Raw genomic sequence first — 21,174 nt, forward strand, 5'->3', positions numbered from 1 at the left:
CCATCCAAATATTTTTATGATTGCTCTTTGTAGTAATTTCCTTTTCCGTACTTGGCCCTCTCATGCCCCTCCCCCACTTTTACAGGGACCTGATCTTGGCATTCCTTTCCCAGCATTTCAGTCCCACCTTGGTTTCTGATACTGCCACCTGACTAGAGAGACGTTGAAAGGTAACAATCAGTTATAATAACTCTCTGGAATCCTCCCTGAGCAGAACAGCTGTGTCTTTTCACATTTTGTCTTTATGCCCAATTAACCTCTAACTACAGCCCTACTGAGTTGTTACAGCTGAAAAAAAAAATCCTCAACTGTGAAATCAAAGTGTGTGGAGATGGAAGGTATCAGCACAGAAATTCCCTCTTTATGCCAGAGAGCAGAGGGCAAGGAGAGGATGCTGGAAGAGCAGCCGGCACAGCTGGTGGATCTGTACTTGCCCACGGGCTCTTCAGGCCTGGCTCTGAAGCCAGAGGCACTAATGGCGGTGCCAGAGGGAGAAAGTCAGCATGAGGCACCACACAAGTTGCCAGTGAAGCACTCGCATCTCTTCCCCATCTGTTCCCATCACCCTTACACCCTCCCATTTGCTCGCAAATAAATAGGCAATGGGCAACCAAATGCCGCCGGAGCTACCTGATGCTGTTAATTACTATGACTGTTTAGAGCAAATTATCTCCACAAAAGGAAAACATCTTCATGTAGGATTCCAAATGGATACTGTTTTGTCTGGGGCAGAGACAAATTGAACACCGGGGCTTAGTTCAAGCTAAAAGGGCTCTTCTTTGGCACAGTTTTCAAAGGCCCATTTGCTGTCTTTGTGCTTCTTTTAATTTTTATTGAAGCTCTGCAGATGCTTCGATTACTAAAAATACAACAAGCATGACCGAAGCGTGATAACTGTATAGATGGATTTATATGTCTTTTAATCCAAATATACATACAAAGACACATCCACTAGATACAGAATGTGTAATGTTACTTTTACAAATCTGATCTTATTCTTCATCTGAATTCCATGAGTCCTCCTCTTTTCAATCTCAGTTTGGCTAAAAGATATCATGTAAACTGTGTAGAACCTGTGTGTAACACTCTGGGACTTCTTTTATTTAGTGTAAATGATTAGACAAAAACCTTCACGTTAACTCTCTCATCTTTTGTATAAGTGAAATGATGCTTACATAAGACAAATGAGATGTAAATCTGAAATAATTATCTGATTTTCTGGTCAAAACATTTCAACTAAGGGAAAAGTTGGGCTATGAATAATTCTATTTTCTGCTGCTCTGGTTAGTGTCATTGGACAATTGCTCACTCTTCCTCCTTTGTTCATAGGTAAAAGCTGAGTCATTTCTCTCCCTTGTCACTATTGAAGAAACAAAGATAATTTGTATGGAAAACATGTGCATGATATCAGTCTCTTCTCTAAATGAAGGAAGCATCACAAAGTCAGGCACCTGGAGGAAAAAAGATGCTGATAAATGCATACCTGAGCACTGGAAACACCTGGGGGTGGCTGCATTTTCTTGGGCGTGCTTCTAATTTCCCCTCTGATTCTTTAAAGGAGAGGTCCATATGCCATGACAAACATCCACATACTGACTCATCGTGGATGAAGTTCACATGCACTGCAGAATTCTGCCATGCTCATTCAGTTCTTCATTCATGCGCCATGGTCACGCAGTGGACGTTTAAACCTAGCTAATGTAAAGCCTGGGGGAAAATCAAACTTTTTATTCATTCACTGGAGTTAGAGAAGCAATACCAAGAAACTTCAAGGTCTATGAAATGCTGTTTTAAATAGTCCTAATTTTGTGATTATAGCATAATTTTCTGAGATTTGAAAATATCAAGATTCTTTTTGGTAATTTTAAAGACCTAGCAGCTATTCTTAATGTTTAAAGAAATTTGGATGTGTGGAGTAGTATATGCTAATATCAAACAAGACTATAATTTATGGGACGTGGGCTGCTACTAGATAGTTACCATAAAACCCAGTTGGAATTGAGCTGAAATTTATTAGGCGCCCCTCTTGTTGTCATGTGAGTATTGAGGAATAGCTACTCTGAAAATGACCTCTCTTCACTGAGCTGCCTCCTAATTTGTTAATTGGGAGTGCGTGTGTGTGTGCATGTGTGTGCGTGTGTGTGTGTGTGTGTGTGTATGTGTGTGTGAGAGAGAGAGAGAGAGAAAGAGAGAGAAAGAGTGAAAGAGAGACACAGAGAGTGTGTGTTGTGTGTCTGTAAGTGTATGTGTGAATTTGTGCATGTGGGTGTGAATGTGCATATGTGTAAGTGCATGTGAGTGTGTGCCTGTTGTGCATGAATGTGTGTTGTGTCTTTAACATTCCCATAATTTAGATCATCATATATTCAGCACATACCCAAATGTACTTTGAAAAAGGGATTTATTTGAAAAGAAATAGACCTTTTCCAATAAGCTTTAGGTTCCTATCACACCATGAGACAATAATGGCAGTGTCCATGGTACTCTGAGCAGCTGTCCCTACAGCGTTCACTTTAAATCGGTCCTCTTAAGTGTGTCATTAAATGGTTGCTCATAAACAGGACTGAGCAGTTTCTGAGTGGGAGAAGATTCCTCAGTTCCTTACCCATGTGATCTGTAACACTGGTGTGGGTGTAGAAATTTCTGCCCAGAATATCATTATGCAGCACATGGGGATATTTTAGAATAAATATTTTCATATGCCTTTTCTGATGAAAAAAATGTGTCCCTTGCTAAAAATCCTCTTGGAAAATAAACCAAAAAGGATAGATAATTGTTTTTTGTTTCTTTTTCTTGTAAATTCTTCCCTGAATTATCTGCATTCCTGGTACTTTGGAATAGACACATTTGGAGGGGCTTGGAGTTGGGTTGAAATATCCAAGACTGATTTCCCAACTGCGGTGTTCTGCTGTGCTTGCCTGATTTCAGACTGGGTCTTCATGACACAGAGCAAGTTGAGCTCCACTCGATGTCCGTATAACTTAGGTATCTGGGGGCTTAAGTTTTTTATTTTCTCATTAGTCATTTAAACTCATTCAGCAGACATTTAGTAAGCAAAATTTTGTGTCACTCATAAGGACAAACTCTGAAGAGAAAATGATTAATATAATTCAGGGCCCTCAAGTTGCTCTGAGTGGTGGAGGAGGCATTCTCTAAAAAAAGGGCCCAATTAAATGTGATAGAAATACAGAGAAGGAAAAAAGTTCTTTTCATGGCATTATGGAAGCTTTACAGAAGAAGTGATACATGGGCTAAGGCTTGAATGATGGGCATGAATTTGTCATGTGGCAGAGTACAGTGAGGGGAGTAAGAGAACATTCCAGGTTAAGATCTGGTTTTATAAAAATAAACCCAACTGTGGAATTGCCATTCTCAGAGGGGAATAGTCACAACTCAAGAACTGTTGGTTATTTTTCCTCCTCTCTCACTCACAATTCTAATCTTGCCACTTTCCCTCCTCTCCTGTGCCTGATTTTCTTCCAAAATTTTCTGAATCAAGCACTTATCTCACCATAAAATACAAGATATCCGGCCTAACAAAGAGCAATTCTCTTTTGCCTTGTGTTTATTATGCTGCCTTCCTTGTCTAGGACAAACTGATTTCTTGGCTTATAAATTTTTTTGTGGGATGAGGGGGATTGGAGGCCAAAAGAACACTTTATATTCCCAGAGTTGCCTCAGCCTCCATGCAATAATCCTGAAAAGGAACAAACCCTCCATCCCATCGGAAAGACGAATAGATGGAACCCACGGTTCTAGCCAGAGATTATCACATTAAATTGGTGTCCATTTGCCTTTTATTTTATTTCATGTTTTTGAATCGTGAGACATTGGGGCTTTAAGTGCCCTTTAGATGGCTCAAGATGAGCAATCCGATAAACCCACACCAAAACAAAACAATACAAAATCCAAAAAGCAGCTTGTCTGATATTGCAACAAACAAAGACCTTTTGTATATAGGAATGGAGCAAAAGTGCTCTGTTTGTAAACAGCAAGTGAAGATTTATTGGAGTTAGGTCATGAAGGCATCAACAAGGGGCTAGAGCAAATATTCTTCTGAAAACATCAACGACATTCTGCTCCGTTTCATACTAGTTGGGATTGTAAATCTGCAAAGATCAGAAAATGGCTTCCCTTCAGGCTTATATGAAATGCTTCGAGATGTCAGTTAGCACCAGTCTTAGTTACACAGCAAACAGGGCCGATTGTCATTTAATTTATGTATGTGTGTTCTGGATTTGTGTAGATTTATGTAGAGCAAAGGATTTGGTTTTGACCCCCCCGAGATGATCTACTCTTGTATTAACACCTGTTTCGTCCTTTGAATTGCATAAATGATAGTCTCTTTCCGTCTAGGAGTTAATGTTTTAAATGACATGAATAGAATTCTCTCTATTCTTTTGGCTCTGGGAACTTCCATCTTTCTTCCCCTCCCACCCCCCCAGTTTTCTTTAATGCCATAGCATGAAGTACAATACAACATGGGAAGTGTGATGTGGAGACCTGGGGCTGATTAATGTTATTTACTGTGCTGCTGCTTGTGATTAACTGCTGCAGAAGTGAGGGGCATCAGACCTCACCTGGAAAGAGGCGTCCAGAGCCTCTAGCTTCCTTTATCCTCCACACTTTTGGTTTCTATTTTGCTGGTGTACAAAGACTCTGTGATTGGGTAGACAAGTAAGGTTAGTTCTACAAATATGTATCAAATGTGTATGCAGGACCCTGTGCTAGCTGTGTGGGAGCTGAGGAATAGGGGAATAGCTTATGGGCAAAGATAAACAAAAATTTGTCTTTGTCTACAAGGATCCTAAAGTTTTGAAGGGGAAATGTTGACTTACGAACAAGAAGGAATGAAATGAGTTTTATAGTAGAAGCATAAGCAGAGAAAAGAAAGCTTTGGAAAAGGCAATTTCTTTTGAGCTGTAAAACTCCTTACAAACCGGAACTCATTACTTCTAGCTTGATATATTCTCTGGAGCTGTGATATGAATAGATCCAACTTCATTTCACATGTATATTTCAAAATCGCCTCTGGTTTTGGATTTTTGTGGCAATGTGTTTTATAGACTGTACTGGTTCCAAAGACAGGTAGCACATAGTTAAATAGTTATAAAAAAGCAAAGTATATAGTTTAGAAAAATCAACTTTTTAACATCTCCTTTGTTTAAATAGCTTCATCTTGTATGCTGTCTTGAACATCAATACTTTCGATTGTGGCTCAGGAAGTTTCAATCATTAATTCACTTCCTTTCTTATTACACATTGTGTTTTCTTAGTCTGGGACACATGAGTGAGCTTCAAGGAATCTATGTACTCACTGCAAGTCTATGCAAAAATTCTCTCTATGTACATTTTTCTGAAACAAGAGTGAATCCTTTTCATTAGATTCTCAAAAGGAGTCATGAGCCAAATAATGTAAAACTATTGTATGTTCTCCCTTCATGATTGTATTCACCCTCAATATTTCAATACTTACTAAATGCTGATGACTTTCAGACCTGCATTCCTAGCCTAAATCTCCTCTGAATTTTAATCTTGTATGTCCAAATGCTTACCAACCATCTTTGCTTCTTTGGGCCAATAGCACAAGCAGACTTGTTCCAAGATTAAATTAATGCTCTTTCCTTCTAAATCGTGCTCAGACATTTTTGATCTTCATTGGTGCCACCAATAGCTACTTAATTATCCAGGATAGAAATCTGAGAATCACTTGACTTTTTTTACTTGGTGTTTAAGAACACACAAACAGCATTTGCCTGAGGAAGTCCCTCTTGACCACCCAAGACAGAGTGGTTGCTCTCTTTTGGGCTTCTGTAGCAGCCTGTGCCTATTTTCATCATTGTCCAGCCATATATTAATGATTTGATTTTTTTATATTGCCTTCATCAGGCTGTAAGCTTCTCGAAATAAGTGATGATCTTTTATTTGGCTTTGTAGCTCAGTACTGAGCCCAGAGTCACTCAGTCAGTGCTTAGAAATCAATTAATGAAGAGGAGAAACTAGGACTCTTCCATGAAAATACACTGTACATGCATAGTCCTGAAGTTTTGTTTGTAGTGACTGTGCTTGGAGTTTTCTGATTTCATAGCCCATGAAAGCACAGAGGGAAGAAAGTTTTGTCCAGTGTGGTCTGCTAACATGAAATTATTTTAAAAGTCATACCTTAATGCTGATTCTATGTCACTCAGTAGGAAGGGGATGCCAACTGTGTAGTAATAGCCTATATTCTTTGTGTTCTTTCTAAACTTGAAAAGTCTTCCTCTCAAGAGGAAAAAAAAATTCTATCAAGTTAAGCATTTAGCTTTTAAAAAATAATGTTTTAAAATAAAGTAATTAATAATTTATGGCATCTATGGCAATTTGGGTTAGATAGAAGTACAAAATTCCTGAGTTCTAGTGGAAACATAAAGGATATATATAGCAATATATTACCATTATGCTTAAGACAGAAATACTTTTAAAATCATGACGAATTAAAAAGGAGTTAGAATATGCCTCCCAGTCCTTCACTTACCAAACCTCTTTTAAATCATTGTAGTTAGAGTTTTTGTACTTTTCAGTCAAGTAAATAAGAATTTTGTGTCACTTCTCCCCCTTATGGGTTAAGGGCAAGAGAGTGTTTCCCCCTACTGTGTGAGACAAACTTGAGAGAAAGTGTAGTGTTTATCAGAAGGTTAGCCTGACATCTCACTCTGGTTGGCTTTTAGCTGAGCTGTAGAAATCCATCTGTCCTTGTGCTAACATGGGAGCAGAGACGAGTGCACAGAGAATCTAAGGAGAGGCCAAATGTATCTCCTGAAGCCTGGAGTCAGAGATTGGGCCATGGCTGTAGTTTGGAAAATCCTAAAAGCAAGACTCTGTGGAGATGCCCTTGAAGGTAGATTCATGGGAAAAGGCCACAGTAGAAGTGCTCTATAGATTTTGAAGAGACAGAGGTGCAAAATTTCCCATGGACTAACTGGACACTATGGTAAGTATCAAGTTTAGAGTTATCTTGAAAGAGATCTCATAGTTGGTATAAAGTAACTTTAATTAAGAAGTTGAATGGGGTGTACCACTGAGGTAAGGAAGTGAGGTGGATAGTCTGAGAATGGTGTTGAAGAGACCTTGCATGTGTGTGTTTTGGGCTGAGTTGTTCTCCCTAATCCAATTCTCAGATCCACCCCACTCTACCTGTTAAGAGACTGGAAAAGAAAGTTAACAAAGGGGCAGTCTCACTCATAAGTGGGTCTTGAACACTAATATAATACTACAAGAGTGGTATTGGCAGTAGTGGGACACTGCCAAGGGAGGGCACATAACATCACTAAGGGTACCTGATTCTAAACCAGAGGAAATGAGGACCAGTGGGAGGCCCAAACTTCACCAGTACATAGACTACTTATGTGCCTAATCCTGACTTGTACCCTACATTTTAAAAAATAAAATAATGAGAAAAAAAGAAAAAACAATGGGGCAAAAACAAAAAAACAAAAAAACCACACACAGAAAAATTAAAAAGCTGCTATCTTAGCCTGTTTGTGCTACTGTAACCAGATACCAGAGACTGGGTAATTTATAAAAAATAGAAATTAGCCAGGCTCGGTGGCTCAGCCTGTAATCCCGCACCTTTGGGAGGCTCAGGTGAGTGGATTGCCTGAGCCCGTGGGTTCGAGACCCGCCTGGGCAGCGAGACTTCATCTCTACAATAAATCAAAAAATCAGCCGGGCGTGGTAGCGCATGCCTGTAATTCCGGCTACTTGGAAGGCTGAGGAGGAAGGATTGCCGGAGCCCAGCAGGTCGAGGCTGCGGTGGCCGGGAGCGGCCACTACACTCCAGTCTGGGTGACAGGGTGAGACTCCAACTCAAAAAAAAAAAAAAATAGAAATTTATTTCTTATATTTCTGGAGACTGGGAGAACCAAGATCAAAGCACCGGCAGGTTCAGTGTCTGGTCAGAGCTCAATCGGTGCCTTTAATGCTGTGTCCTCATATGGTATAAGGGTAAAAAGTGAGGAACAGCTCCCGCAAACTTCTTTTTATAAGAGCAGTATTCATGCATAAGTTTCTGCCCTCATGATTTAATCACCTCCTGAAGGTGCCACCTTTTAATACTGTTACATTAGGATTAAATTTCAACATATACATTTTTGGGGACACATTTAGGCCATAGTAACTGTATTATGCATATTATCAGTTTAACTATTGTACTCAATGCTATTGATGCCCTTCTAGACCTTCTTTTCACCTAATGTATCAATCTGCCAGCTGCTAGGAGTAGTGGTTGCTAATAGTTCACAGCTTTCCTGTGCTGCTGAGAATTGCTCTAGGTGAAAACAGAAGCCACCTTAACCTGGAAGCTATGAATCCCCTCTTAGTAAACCTAAGACATCTAGTACTTTATGGAAGTTGTCGAATTTCTGCTGTTGCTAAGATAGGATGTTGAAAATGTTAAAAGTATTTTGTGGGGATATCTATTCCTGGCGATGGTGAACCAAAAAATCTAGACAAAAGGCATTTTACAAAAAGTCTATTTGAAGCAATTAAAGAGCTACCAAAGCAACTTGAACTTGAGGAGCCAAGATCTTGGAGAAAAGAGAAGTAGGACAGAGAAAACTTTATTTTCAGAGGTGCTTTTCAAATGCTTTAATGCATTTGCCAGTTCCAAAGTGGCAGCAGAGAGGCTGAGAAACTGATGGTCAAGAAGCCAAAAGAGTTTCTGGTGGTCTCATTGGCTAGGGGACAAAAATTGAAATTCAGAGCCAGCTAAAGAAGGGTTACCTTGGCAAACCTCCCAAGGTTTTAATTAGGACTTTGGATAAGCTATACCTACCAGTAAGAGTGGACTAGAAATAGACCAGCCTCACAAAGTTGAGCTCAGATTTAAATCAGTTTATTTATGAATTAGTTTAAGATGCTCTTTCTTTCACCCCATCAGAAGCAAAAGTGAATGTCTTGCAGAAGTTGACATTATCCAGAATTCCATGTTACTTCTTTAAATTTTCATATGTGATATCTGGCACTTAATAAAAAGTTACCAGGCAATGCCAGTAGAAAAGCCTATGCTGCTGAAAATCAGAGTCGGGGGAGGAAACAGACTTGAAGGAGATCCAGATATTAAACTCATCTGATAGAAATTTAACATGATGAAAATAAAGGGTAAGATGGGGAATTTAAGAGAATAATAACTTTTTAAAAGAATCAAATCAAAATTCTAGAAGTGAAAAATAGCAACTGGCATTAATATTCAATACAAGGCAATCATGTAACCAAAAAACTTTTGTATCCCTAAAGCTACTGAAATAAAGAAAGAAAGAAAAAAAGACTCAATATATGTGTAGTAGCAGAGTTTTAAAAACTGCTGAAGAGAGATTTAGTGATCCAGAAGATAAGCATAAGAGAAATATGGGTGTGGTAAATAGGCCAAACATATGTGCACTTAGAACCCCTCAATAAAATTTCTGCTAGAGAAGTCAAGTTTGAAGTGAAAATGGCTAAGAATTCTTCAAAAACAATGAAAGATATCATAAAGCAAGAGGCACTACAAATCTCTAGTAAGCAATTATAAAACACTATGTCAGATATATTATAGCAATACTGCTATAAATAAAAGAAAAAGAGAATCTTAAAATCAAACAGAAGCCAAAATAAAACTGTAATATGACTTCTCCAAGAAAACAATGAAATCATTTATTCAAAATTTTGAAAAAAATGGCTCAAATTATTTATTCAAATTTTTGAAGAAAATAAACTGTTAACCTAGAATTCTAGCAGACTGGGTACAATGACTCATGCCTATAATCTCACATTTTTGGAGACCCAGGTGGGAGGATTGCTTGAGCCCAGGAGTTCTAGATCAGACTGTGCAACATAGTAAGACCATGTCTGTATCAACAACAACAAAAGAAATAAACACAAAGATAAAGAAAACTAAATAATTTTAGACAGACAAAACCTGAGATAATGTATTACCCAGCTGACTTGCACCAAAGTAAATCCTAGAGTGAGTTCTTCAGGCAGTTGACTTCAGACAGAAGCATGGAGACAATGAAAAGCAAAGCAAAGGAAAAACAAATGGGTAAATCTAGATAAATAGTGACAGTATATAATGATGATGATGGTGCTTTGTGAGATTTGACTAGCTATGGGATAGACAAAATAGAAAAGTCTGGAGAACAGATAAATGGAATTAAATATCCTAAGATCCTTGCATTACATCATGGTAAAAATCAAGAGTACATGTTCTCTTCTAGGGTAAACCTTAAAAGAATTTTAAGAGTATAACAAACAAGACAATAAAGAAGAGAAATGGAATAATACAAAATATTTAATTAAACAGAGTAATGCAGCAATGAGAGCAAAAGGAACATGGAGCATGTGGGGAAGAGAGAAAAGATATGGCAAGGGGATAGATGTAGACACATATACCAGAGAGTCTGTTAAATGAAAAGACCAAGTACTCTAACAAAAAGACTGATAATTCAAACAAGTAAAGGTGAAGAGAAATCGAGAAAAAAGACAAATATTGTATAACTGGATTCTGAAAAATCTTTATGCTGCTTATAGTAAATAACTTAAAAAATGAAAATATAGAAAGATTAATGGCAAAAGGATGACAAAGGTATTCCTTGTTAACATTAATGAAGAGAAATGTGTCTTGCTAAACTAATAACAGACGAATTAGATATTAATGCAAGAATAATTACTAGAGGGATATTTCGCAATAATGGTTAATCTGATAGGAAGTAACACTGACAATATTGAATGTATATGATACAAGTCTCAAAATGTATAAAGTAAAAACTGATAGACCAAAAGAGAGAAAAAGACAATTCCACATTAGGTAATTCTAATATAACTCTTTCAGTGACTGATAGCATAAGCAGAAAAAAAAAAATTAAGGATATAGAGGAATTGAACAACATGTCTAACATACTTGACCTAACTGACATACATAGAACATTGCATCTGACAACAGTACTGGGACCTAAAACAAGTCAGGACAAATTCCAAACATTATATTCATACAGTGTGTGTTCCCTGACGACAGTGGAATTAAGCTGAAGATTAGTTATGAAAGATGACTAGAAAATCCCTAAATGTTTGGAAATTAAGCAACATACTTCTAAAGAAACCATGGGTCAAAGAAGAAATTATAGGGGGAATTAGGACTTATTTAGACTTCAGAAGGTGAACAAGTATTGTGTTAAAAAGGTAACTGTAGAAGTCAAGTAGCTAGCCCCCCAAAATGAAGTAGATTCTTTTTCATTTTTTCTCTGTTAAAGTTTCAAGGAATTTTGTATCTGTGACTCAGAAATTCCACAGTAGGGCTTTTTAATTGTTTGTTTTGTAGTTCAGTGTATTAGTCTGGTTGGTCAAATGACCAACTTAGAGTGGTATTCTGGGGCAATAATGATAATATTAGGAACATTGAATACTATGTTCAGGTGTAAAGTGATATTTCTATCACTTAAAAGACCCGTCAAATGGCCTGAATCATTTCCTTTTCTAATTCATGTAAAATGTTACTCTTCTCTGGATATAAATTTGGCACAGTGAAGCACTTCATACCAGTATTTAACCAAGCATACTGTGTGAAGTAATTAAGAAGCCTGCTATCTGTTTCCTTGAATATGAAGGAAAGGGAGAGAGAAAATCAGACAAACTAGATGTTTTTGTGTTCAGAATAGGAGCAAAGGTGGTCTTTTAATGAAAATATTTTTTTATGTGCAAACTAACAAAAGGTTGTTTCTGCATAGAAAATATTACATTATCCAATAATAATAATTATGCCAGTATATAATGCAATGGAGAGTGATGCTCTGTACTTCCCTCATTTTCTTTCTGATGAAGATCATAAGCTCCTAATGCCAAAAACATTAAAGGTTTGTCATACAAGAGACCAAGAAGTCCATGAGGACTTCATGGAATTGTGCCATGGCATTAGCTACCATGCTATGAGGGCTAGTCTTCCATTGCAGGTTCATTCAAGTTAAGTGTCATAGATTAATCACAGGAGCTAAATTTAGGGAGTTAAGGATCTCATTTATTCCTCCCATATCCCTACCATAGTTTTAACCTCCAAGGCAAACTACCACCTCATCAGCTGCAAAACACTGCTGGCTTCTTTTGGAAATGCAAAATTCTTCCTTGATGTTGGGATGAAGGGGCTGCATTTGTAATACTGTGCTCATGAAACAAACTTCATTCTTTCTCAAGTAATTGGCTTCCTGCTGACAGGAGCTCTAAAGAGATGTCTGACAAGAGTTTGAATTGGTGTGTTAGTACCTTTCTTATGTATCTCTCTCCATGCTCTGTTTATATTTCCTTCTGTTAGCACATCCTTCACTTGGTAAAGATGAATTTGGATTTTTCAATGTCTTCTTTATAAGCTTATTAGTTATTTGTAGTTCTATAGAGTTCTCATGCCTATGTAACTGTAAAATTCATGGGTAGGCTAGAACACATGAAATCGTAAATGGCCCTAAGATTTGACACAAGAACAGGCTTTCCTGTTCTTTAAAAAAATTTTTTTTTATCTTAAATATGTGGAGTACAATTCAAGGTTAGGTAAACAAATGTTCATTATTATTCAGGTACCCTTGTTGTTGAGGTGTGCCCCCCACAGGCAGATTCCCACTACTGCCTTTTCTTATAGTATTATGATAATGCTTTCCTGTTCTTGTGTTCTTTGGTTTGTTCTGAAAGACTCACTTGGATATTTTGTAAGATGCAGAAGATAGTTATATTTTTCAGTGTCCTTCCCTTCAACCTATTACAGAGCAAAATTTGGTTCTTCTTTCAGAGGATAATTCAAGCCTGCTTTAAATGATTGCTTTGGGGGGAAATAGCCTGGGTCCTAAAGTGCTGAAACTGAAGTGGTTCTGGGGCACATATTAATGGGTAACTTAATCAGAATGAAAACATTTCTGAAGATGACTGCTATGTTAAGGTAATGATGGAAGTGCTGAAATTCCTTGGTATTAGGGCCACTTGGTGGAGTTAGAGCTCAGGAATACTCTTGCTGAAGTAACGCATGAGAGAGAATTTAGAAACAGGATTTTGCATCTATCTTTACAATAATATTCCTTCCTCATTCCTACCCATTCCTAAACCATGAAGTAGGATTACAGTGATGAAATGGATCCCTACCAAACTCTGTGAAGGGTAAGAGGGAGGAAATCCCAAATATTTTCTGTATTATTTATCAATTTGGAAAGTTTACATTTAAAATCTTTGTAGTACAGATCTTAAATACATAAAGTAAGGCAGTTTAAGAGACTTAACTTCATAAAGGCAGGACCAAATCACATGAAAAATCAGTAGGGGTGTTATATTAAGAACATATTGTTTTAACAATTGAAAGGTCTATTGTTCTAACAATTGAAAGACCTGGATTCCAAGCTTAGTTTTCTTTGTCTTATGATCTAATTAAAGCAAGTCACTTGATCTTTCTGGGCCTTTTTTTTGTTTGTTTGTTTTGTTTTGAGCCGGGGTCTCGCTCTGACACCAAGGTTAGAGTGCTGTCCATAGCCTTGACCTCTTGTGTTCAGGAGATCCTTCTGCCTCAGCTTTCCAAGTAACTGGCACTATAGACAAGTGCCACCATGTGCAGCTAATTTTTTTATTTTTTAGATAAAAATGAGGTCTCACTATGATGCCTAGACTGATCTCGAACTCCTGGGCTCAAGCAATCCTCCTATCTTGGCTTCCCAAATTGTTGGGATTACAGGTATGAGCAACCATACCCGGCAGGATCTGTTTCTTTATGTGTAGCCTGAAGGGTTTGGGTGAATGTTAAGGAGTTCATGAGTCAATGAATTATGCTGATGACACTTAGCAGACTTGGATTAGTGTGTTGCAAGTAATCAACATACAGAAGCAGGACTGATATTCTAAATATTTACCAACTCTACAGCATAAGTACTCACCAATCAAAATGAAGGCATGCTATAATCAACCAGTAGCTCTGCACCTGTGCTTGCTAGGTAAATATCAACTACACTTATGTGAATGGTGCTCTGAACTCAAATTTCCAAAGTAGAAAGCCTTTAAGAATTGCTAACCCATCTTCCTGATTTTACAAGCTGTTGCATCCTCTGTTGGAAGCACATTGTGATACTGAAAAATTGTTGCAAAAAGATGACACAAATGCACAAGGACTTAGGTGCGTGATTGGATATCTCCATAAATGTGGTAGGTTATTATAGTCATGGCATTAATGAATCATACCTCCTTGCATCCACACCCTCTATTAGTCCTTTCCCACATTGACTGTGGACTCAGCTACGTGACTTGTTTTAGTAATAGGATATCAGCAAATGTGACACAAGTAAAGGCTTAACAAATGTTTGCTCATTAGGGCTTTCCTATCTCTTGCTACTTTTGGAACACAGACACAGTAAGATGAAACCTTCTTGTCTGTTGGTGACACATGGCCCAGCTGATAGCCAGCACCATCCACCAGACTTGTGAGTGAGGTTTAGACTAACAAGCCCCGTTTGAACTGACAGATAACTATGAAAACATGAGTGACCCCAGGTGAGACCAGAAAGTGTACCACCCAACTTAGCTCAGCCAAAATTCTTGATCCACAGAGTCAGAGCAGATAAAATGTGGGTTATTTAAACCACCAAGTATTGGGTTGGCTGCATAGATATATGATACAGGAAAATAATCTCTACGTTGGAGAGGTGGGATCTAGAGGTAGAGGTGATGAGAGGAAAGACAATGGTGGTCTCTTTTACCATTTGCCTAATTGAAGTTGGGGTCAATAATTTGTTTCTAGTCCCTATAAAGAAATACCTTTCTTCCCAGATGGGTCAAGGAGCCTGTTTGTTTTTCTGGTCAAGCACACTTGGTTTCAGAAAAACACAGAGAGTTTTTCCTAATGATGCTCAGTGAAGTAACACAGGTAGATTTTCCTGTGGCAGTTATCTTTCAGAATATAACAAGGGTCAGTGGTCCTAGCTTTTTCTTTTGTTGATTCAGAAGGTGATTACTAGCAATAAATTTTATGGAATACTACAAGAATAAAAAATTATAAGCCGGGCTCGGTGGCTCAGCCTGTAATCCCACGCCTTTGGGAGGCTGAGGTGAGTGGATTGCCTGAGCCCGCGGGTTCGAGACTCGCCTGGGCAGCGAGACCTCATCTCTACAATAAATCAAAAAATCAGCCGGGCGTGGTAGCGCATGCCTGTAATTCCGACTACTTGGAAGGCTGAGGCGGAAGGATCGCCGGAGCCCAGCAGGTCGAGGCTGCGGTGGCCGGGAGCGGCCACTGCACTCCAGTCTGGGCGACAGAGTGAGATTCCAATTCAAAAAAAAAAAAAATTATTAGGAAAAAATGGAGAACATAAAACTTAAAAATGACTGAAAAATACTGATCTTTCCCAAATGTCCACAACAACTTGCAACCTACTTTTACTTTCTTTTTTATTAATTTTTAAAATTTTAAAGATGTGGGGTACAATTCAGGGTTAGGTATACAAATGTTCGTTATGCAGGTACCCTTGTTGATGAGGTGTGTCCCTCCATCCCCTGGCAGTTTCCCTCAACTGCCAATCCTACCCTCCCCAGCAGTTTCCCATTATTGTCAATCCTTTTCTTATAGTATTATGATAATTGTTCAAGGTCCACTTATGAGTGAGAACATATGGTACTCTGTTTTTTGTTTTTGTAAAAGATCACTGAGTATGATAGACTCTAAATTCACCCAAGTTGCTGCAAAGTCCATATGTTTGTCCTTCTTGATGGCTGCATAATTTTCTATTGTGTATATGTACCATGCTTTGTTTATCCAGTCCAACTTCAATGGGCAGCATGGTTGGTTCCATGTTTTTGCTATTGTGAGTAGAACTGCAACAAATGTGTGTGTAGGTGTCTTTTTTTCAGAATGATTTGAATTCCTCTGGGTATATTTCCAAAAGGGGGATTGCTGGGTCATACGGAAGGTCAATTTCTAGTTCTTTCAGAAATCGTCACACTGTCTTCTAAAGAGATTGCACTAGTTTGCATTTCCACCAGCAGTGTAGAAGCATTCCTTTTTCTCTGCATCCTCACCAGCATCTATTGCTGTTTGTTTTATTAATGATGGCCATTCTTATTGGGGTTAGGTGGTATCTCAATGAGGTTTTGATTTGCACTTTTCTGATGATGAGTGAGGCTGAGCACTTTTTCATGTGTCTGTTGGCTGGCTATATATCTTCTTTTGAGAAGTGTCTATTCATATCTTTTGCTCACTTTTTAATGAGGCTTTTTAACTTTTGGCGCATTTGAGTTCCTTATAGATCTTAGTTGTTAGGCCTTCATCAGAGACATGGTTGGCAAATATTTTTTCTCATTCTGTGGGCTGTCTTCCTGCTCTCTTGATGGTTTCCTTTGCTTTGCAAAAGCTCGTCAGTTTGATGAGGTCCCACTTGTCTATCTTATTTCTTATGGTATGGGCACTTAGGGCTTTGATCGGAAATTCGATGCCAGTTCCAATTTCCATAAGGGTGTCTCCTGCATTTTCTAAGATTCTTACAGTTTGAGGTTTTATGTTTAGGTCTTTGATCCATTTAGAGTTAATTTTTGTGTATGGTGATAGGTAGGGGTCCTGTTTCAATCTTCTGCATGTGATCAGCCAGTTTTCCCAGTATCATTTACTGAATAAGTTTTCCTCTCCGTAGTGGTTGTTGTTGAAGGCTTTGTCAAAGATGAATTGGTTGAGAACTTGAGGCTTTGATTCTGGAATCTCTATCCTGTTCCATTGGTCTATATGCCTGTTCTTGTACTAATACCAGGCTATTTTGATTATTGTAGTTTTATAGTAAAGTTTGAAGTCTGAAAGTGTGATACCTCCTGCTTTGTTTCTTTTGCTAAGGATTGTTTTGGCTATTTGTGGTTGCTAATGTTTCCATATGAATTTTTGTATTACCATTTCCAGGTTTGAGAAGAATGATGTTGGTAATTTAATAGGTATTGCATTGAATCTGTAGAGTGCCTTTGGTAGGATGGACATCTTAACAATGTTGATTCTTCCTATCCATGAACTTGGAATATTTTTCCATTTTTTGTGTCTTCTTGGATTTCTTTGAGTAGTGTTTTGAGGTTCTCATTGTAAAGGTCTTTCACTTCTCTGGTTAGGAAGATGCCAAGGTATTTCATTTTGGGGGGGGGTGTATTGTGAATGGGATTGTGCTTTTTATTTGGTTCTCTGCCTGCTTGTTGTTGGTATACAAGAATACAACTGTCTTTTGCACATTTATTTTGTACCCTGAGACTTTGCCAAAGTCCTTTTTCAGTGAAAGCAGATTTTTGACAGATTCTTTTGGATTTTTGAGGTATGGGATCATATCATCAGCAAAGAGGAATAACTTGACTTCTATTTTTCCTATTTGGATACCCCTGATTTCCTTCTCTTCTCTAATTGCCTTATCTAAGATTTCCAACACAATGTTGAATAAGAGGGGTGAGAGTGGGCAGCCTTGTCGTGTTCCAGTTTTCAGGGGAAATATTTCAAGTTTCTGTCCATTTAGCAATATGTTAATTGTGGATTTATCATAGATGACCCTTACTATTTTGAGGTATGTTCCTTCTGAACCTAGGTTTTGAGGGTTTTTATCAAGAAGGTATGCTGGATTTTACAAAAGCTTTTTCTGCATCTAATGATATAATCATGTCATTCTTGTTTTCACATCTGTTGATGTATTTAATTACATTTATGGTCTTGCAGGTGTTGAACCAGCCCTGCTTCCTGGGGATGAAGCCTACTGGGTCATGGTGGATGATTTTTGAGAAGTGTTTTTGGATTCAATTTGCTAGAACCTTGTTGAGGATTTTGTATCTATGCTCATAAGGGATATTGGCCTGTTGTTCTCTTTTTTTGTAGGATCTTTATCCTGTTTGAGTATCACTGTGATGCTACCTTCATAAAATGATTTGAGGAGATTCCGTCTTTCTCAATTGTCTAGAATATTTTCAATAAGATTGGTACCAGCTCTTTCTTGTACCTTTCATAGAATTCTGCTGGAAAGTCATCCAGTCCAGGGTTGTTTTTTTTTTTGCAGGTAGTTTTTTAATGACAGAGCCAATTTCCTGGGTTGTTATTGGTCTATTTAGTGTCTCAATGTCTTCTTGTTTCAATCTGGGAGGTTGTGTGATGTCAGAAAGTCCTCCATTTCATTTAGGTTATCAAGTTTGTTTCCTATAGGTGTACATAGTAACCTCTGATAATCTTTTGTATTTCTTTGGGGTCAGTTGTGATTTGATTTTTTGTATTTCTGATTGTGTTTATTTGGGCTTTTTTTCTCTTTTTCTTGGTCATTCTGGCTAATGGTCTATCAATCTTGTTAGTTCTTTCAAAGAACCAGTTTTTTGTTTTGTTGATGTTTACTATGATATTTTTGTCTTCTATGTCCCATATTTGGGCTCTTACCTTGGTGATTTGGATTCTTCTACTAAAGTTGGGGTTTTGATGGTCTTCTCTTTCTAGCTCCCTTAGTGATTTGTTAGGTTCTCAACTTGTGAACTTTCCATTTTCTTGATGTGTGTTCATAGACATATAAATTCCCCTCTTAGAACTGTTTTCATGGCATCCAAGAGGTTTTGGTAAGATGTTTTTAAATTTTCATTTATTTCCAGGAATCTTTTAATTTCTGCTTTGATTTCAGTGTAGACCCAATAGTTGTTCTGCATCATGATGTTTAGTGTCCATGTCTTTGTGTGCTTTGGGAAAATTTTGTTGGTGTTGATATTTATTTTTATTCCACTGTGGTCTGAGAAGGTGCATGGCAGTATTTCAAACTTATGGAATTTGCTTATGCTTGATTTATGGTCAAAGACATGATTGATCTTGGAGTATGCTCCATGTAGTGATGAATAGAATGTATATTCTGTGGTTGTTGGGTGGAATAATCTGTAGGTATCTATTAAGTCCATTTGGTCAAGTGTCAAGTTTACGTTCTAGATCTCCTTTTTGATTTTTTGCCTCAATGATCTATCCAGGGCTCTTAGTGGGGGTATTCAAATCCCCTGCTATAATAGTGTTAGAGTTAATAACTTTTTTAAGTCTACTTAGTAATTGCTTTATAAATGTTGGTGTTCCTGTGTTGCATTCATATATGTTTAGGATGGATATTTCTTATTGATGGATTGAACCTTTTATCATTATGTAGTGCCCTTTTGTAGCTTTTTAAATTTTTGATAGCTTAAAGGCTGTTTTGTCTGATATTAAGATCATGACTCCTGTCTTCTTTTGTGATCCATATGCCTGGAAACTCGTTTTCCATCCTTTAATTTTGGGTTTATTTGCATACCTTGTTGTGAGATGAGTATCCTGGAGGCAGCAAATAATTGAGTCAAGATTTCTTTTCCAGTAGCCATTCTGTGTCTTTGCAGTGGTGCATTTAGTTCATTCACATTCAGGTTGATTATTGAAATGTGATTGTTTATCCCTGCCATGAGATTCTTATAAAATTTTTTCTTTATTTGCTTGTTTTCTTTTGGCTTTAGGGTTGATGTACGTGTGTGTTTTCAAGTTTGTTGCTGCAATATATTTTCTGTTGATTCTGTGCTCTGCTGTTCTCTTGGGAAGTGTGTGGTTGTTCTTTTCTGTCTTCTGTGCCTAACAGCTTTTTAAGTATCTCCTGTAGAGCTGGTCTGGAAGCTACATAATCACTTAGGGATTGGATGTCTGGGAAGGATTTTAATTCTCTATTACTGATGAAACTGAGTTTGGCTGGGTAGGAAATCTTGGTTGAAATTGTTTATCTTTGAGGACTCATGATATAATTGCACATCTCTTGTAGGTTTTGTTCTTTCTTTCTGAGTTTTCTTTCTATGTTTTTTACAGATTGGTTTAATTCCATGTTCTGGTCTTCAAGTTCTGAGATTCTCTCTTCTGCTAGATTAAGTCTGCTTTCCATGCTTGTCATCTTGCTATTTATTTCCTGGATGAAATTTTTTATTGCCAAAATCTCTGTTACAAGTTCTTTCAGTGTTACATCTTGTCTTCTTGAGTGTTATTCACTCTTTCCATCCATTCCCTAATCCCTGTTGTATTCTGGGGCCAGTTTTGGTGACTTCCATTGTTTAGGCTCCAAGGTCTGATTTTTTGTGAATTTTCTCTTTGTTATACTTGAAATTACCTGCAGTCTTCCATTAGTTTTTCCTCATTTGTGACAGATCCTTTGCTTTTCTCTTTAATTCTGCTGTTCAGTGTCAGTGGGGAAGGCTTTCACTTCTGATGTTTGCTCAGCCTTCTATTCTTCCCTGACCCATGGTCTGGATTTGTTCTATTTTGAAACAGGACTGTGGGTGGGAAACTTTGCTGTCTCTTTTAGTTTTGAAAGTCGAATAAGGTAGGGGATGGTAATCTAGGATCAGAAACTACTTGTAAATCACAATGTTCAGTGATCGTGGTATGAGTTCCCTGAGACTCACTTTCCAACATCACTCTATATGACAATGCAATGGGTACATGTGTGTATCCCCTGAGTCCAAGATACAGTGACAGCAATGAGAACAGAGAAAAAAGAATAAAATCATATGGACAAGAATTAAAAAAAAACGAACAATGAAAGCAGAAAGCAAAGCAAAAAACAGTTGAACACACACACACACACACACACACACACACACACAGACAGACATACACACACACTCCCAAATAAACTGGAATAACAACAAAGTGAAACAAAACAAACAACAACAACAAAAACCAGGAAAACTAAACACACACACACCCCTAGTGCAAAATGAATGGAGAAAAAAAAGAGAAAGACCAGATTAACAAAACAAAACAAAACAATAAAAGGAATTCAGGTTGAACCCTCATACATAGATTCACACACACTTGAAATTAAAAATAATAATAATAATAAAAGAAGAACAAAAGAGCAAAAACAAACTGCCAACAACAAAAAAAACTGAAAGATGAACACTCAATCATTCACATAAACATATAAACAGAAAACAAAAATCAAAAGAAAAAAGAAAAAGAAAAAAAAGGGGGGATGCAGATCAAACCCTCACATACACATTCATGCACAAAGGAAATACATTTAAGAAATAGATGAATTAACAAACAAACAGGCAAAAAATTTTAAAAAATAAAAAAATAAAAAATTAAGAAAAATCCTTCCCTCTTGTGGCAGGTTCTGTTTGTTCCTCTTGTCTGCTCTGCTGTCTCCTGCAGAACTTCCACCTCTTTCA

General features: G+C 37.6%; 1 pseudogene; it reads left to right on the forward strand.

Annotated features, from left to right (window-relative positions):
- The first annotated feature begins 331 nt into the window (after positions 1-331).
- The window catches only part of LOC103261658, a 45,550-nt pseudogene continuing 24,707 nt past the window's right edge, over positions 332-21,174 (forward strand).

Source organism: Carlito syrichta, unplaced genomic scaffold, assembly GCF_000164805.1.
Source record: "Carlito syrichta isolate Samal-C Ts95f unplaced genomic scaffold, Tarsius_syrichta-2.0.1 Scaffold91532, whole genome shotgun sequence".
NCBI lineage: Eukaryota > Metazoa > Chordata > Mammalia > Primates > Tarsiidae > Carlito > Carlito syrichta.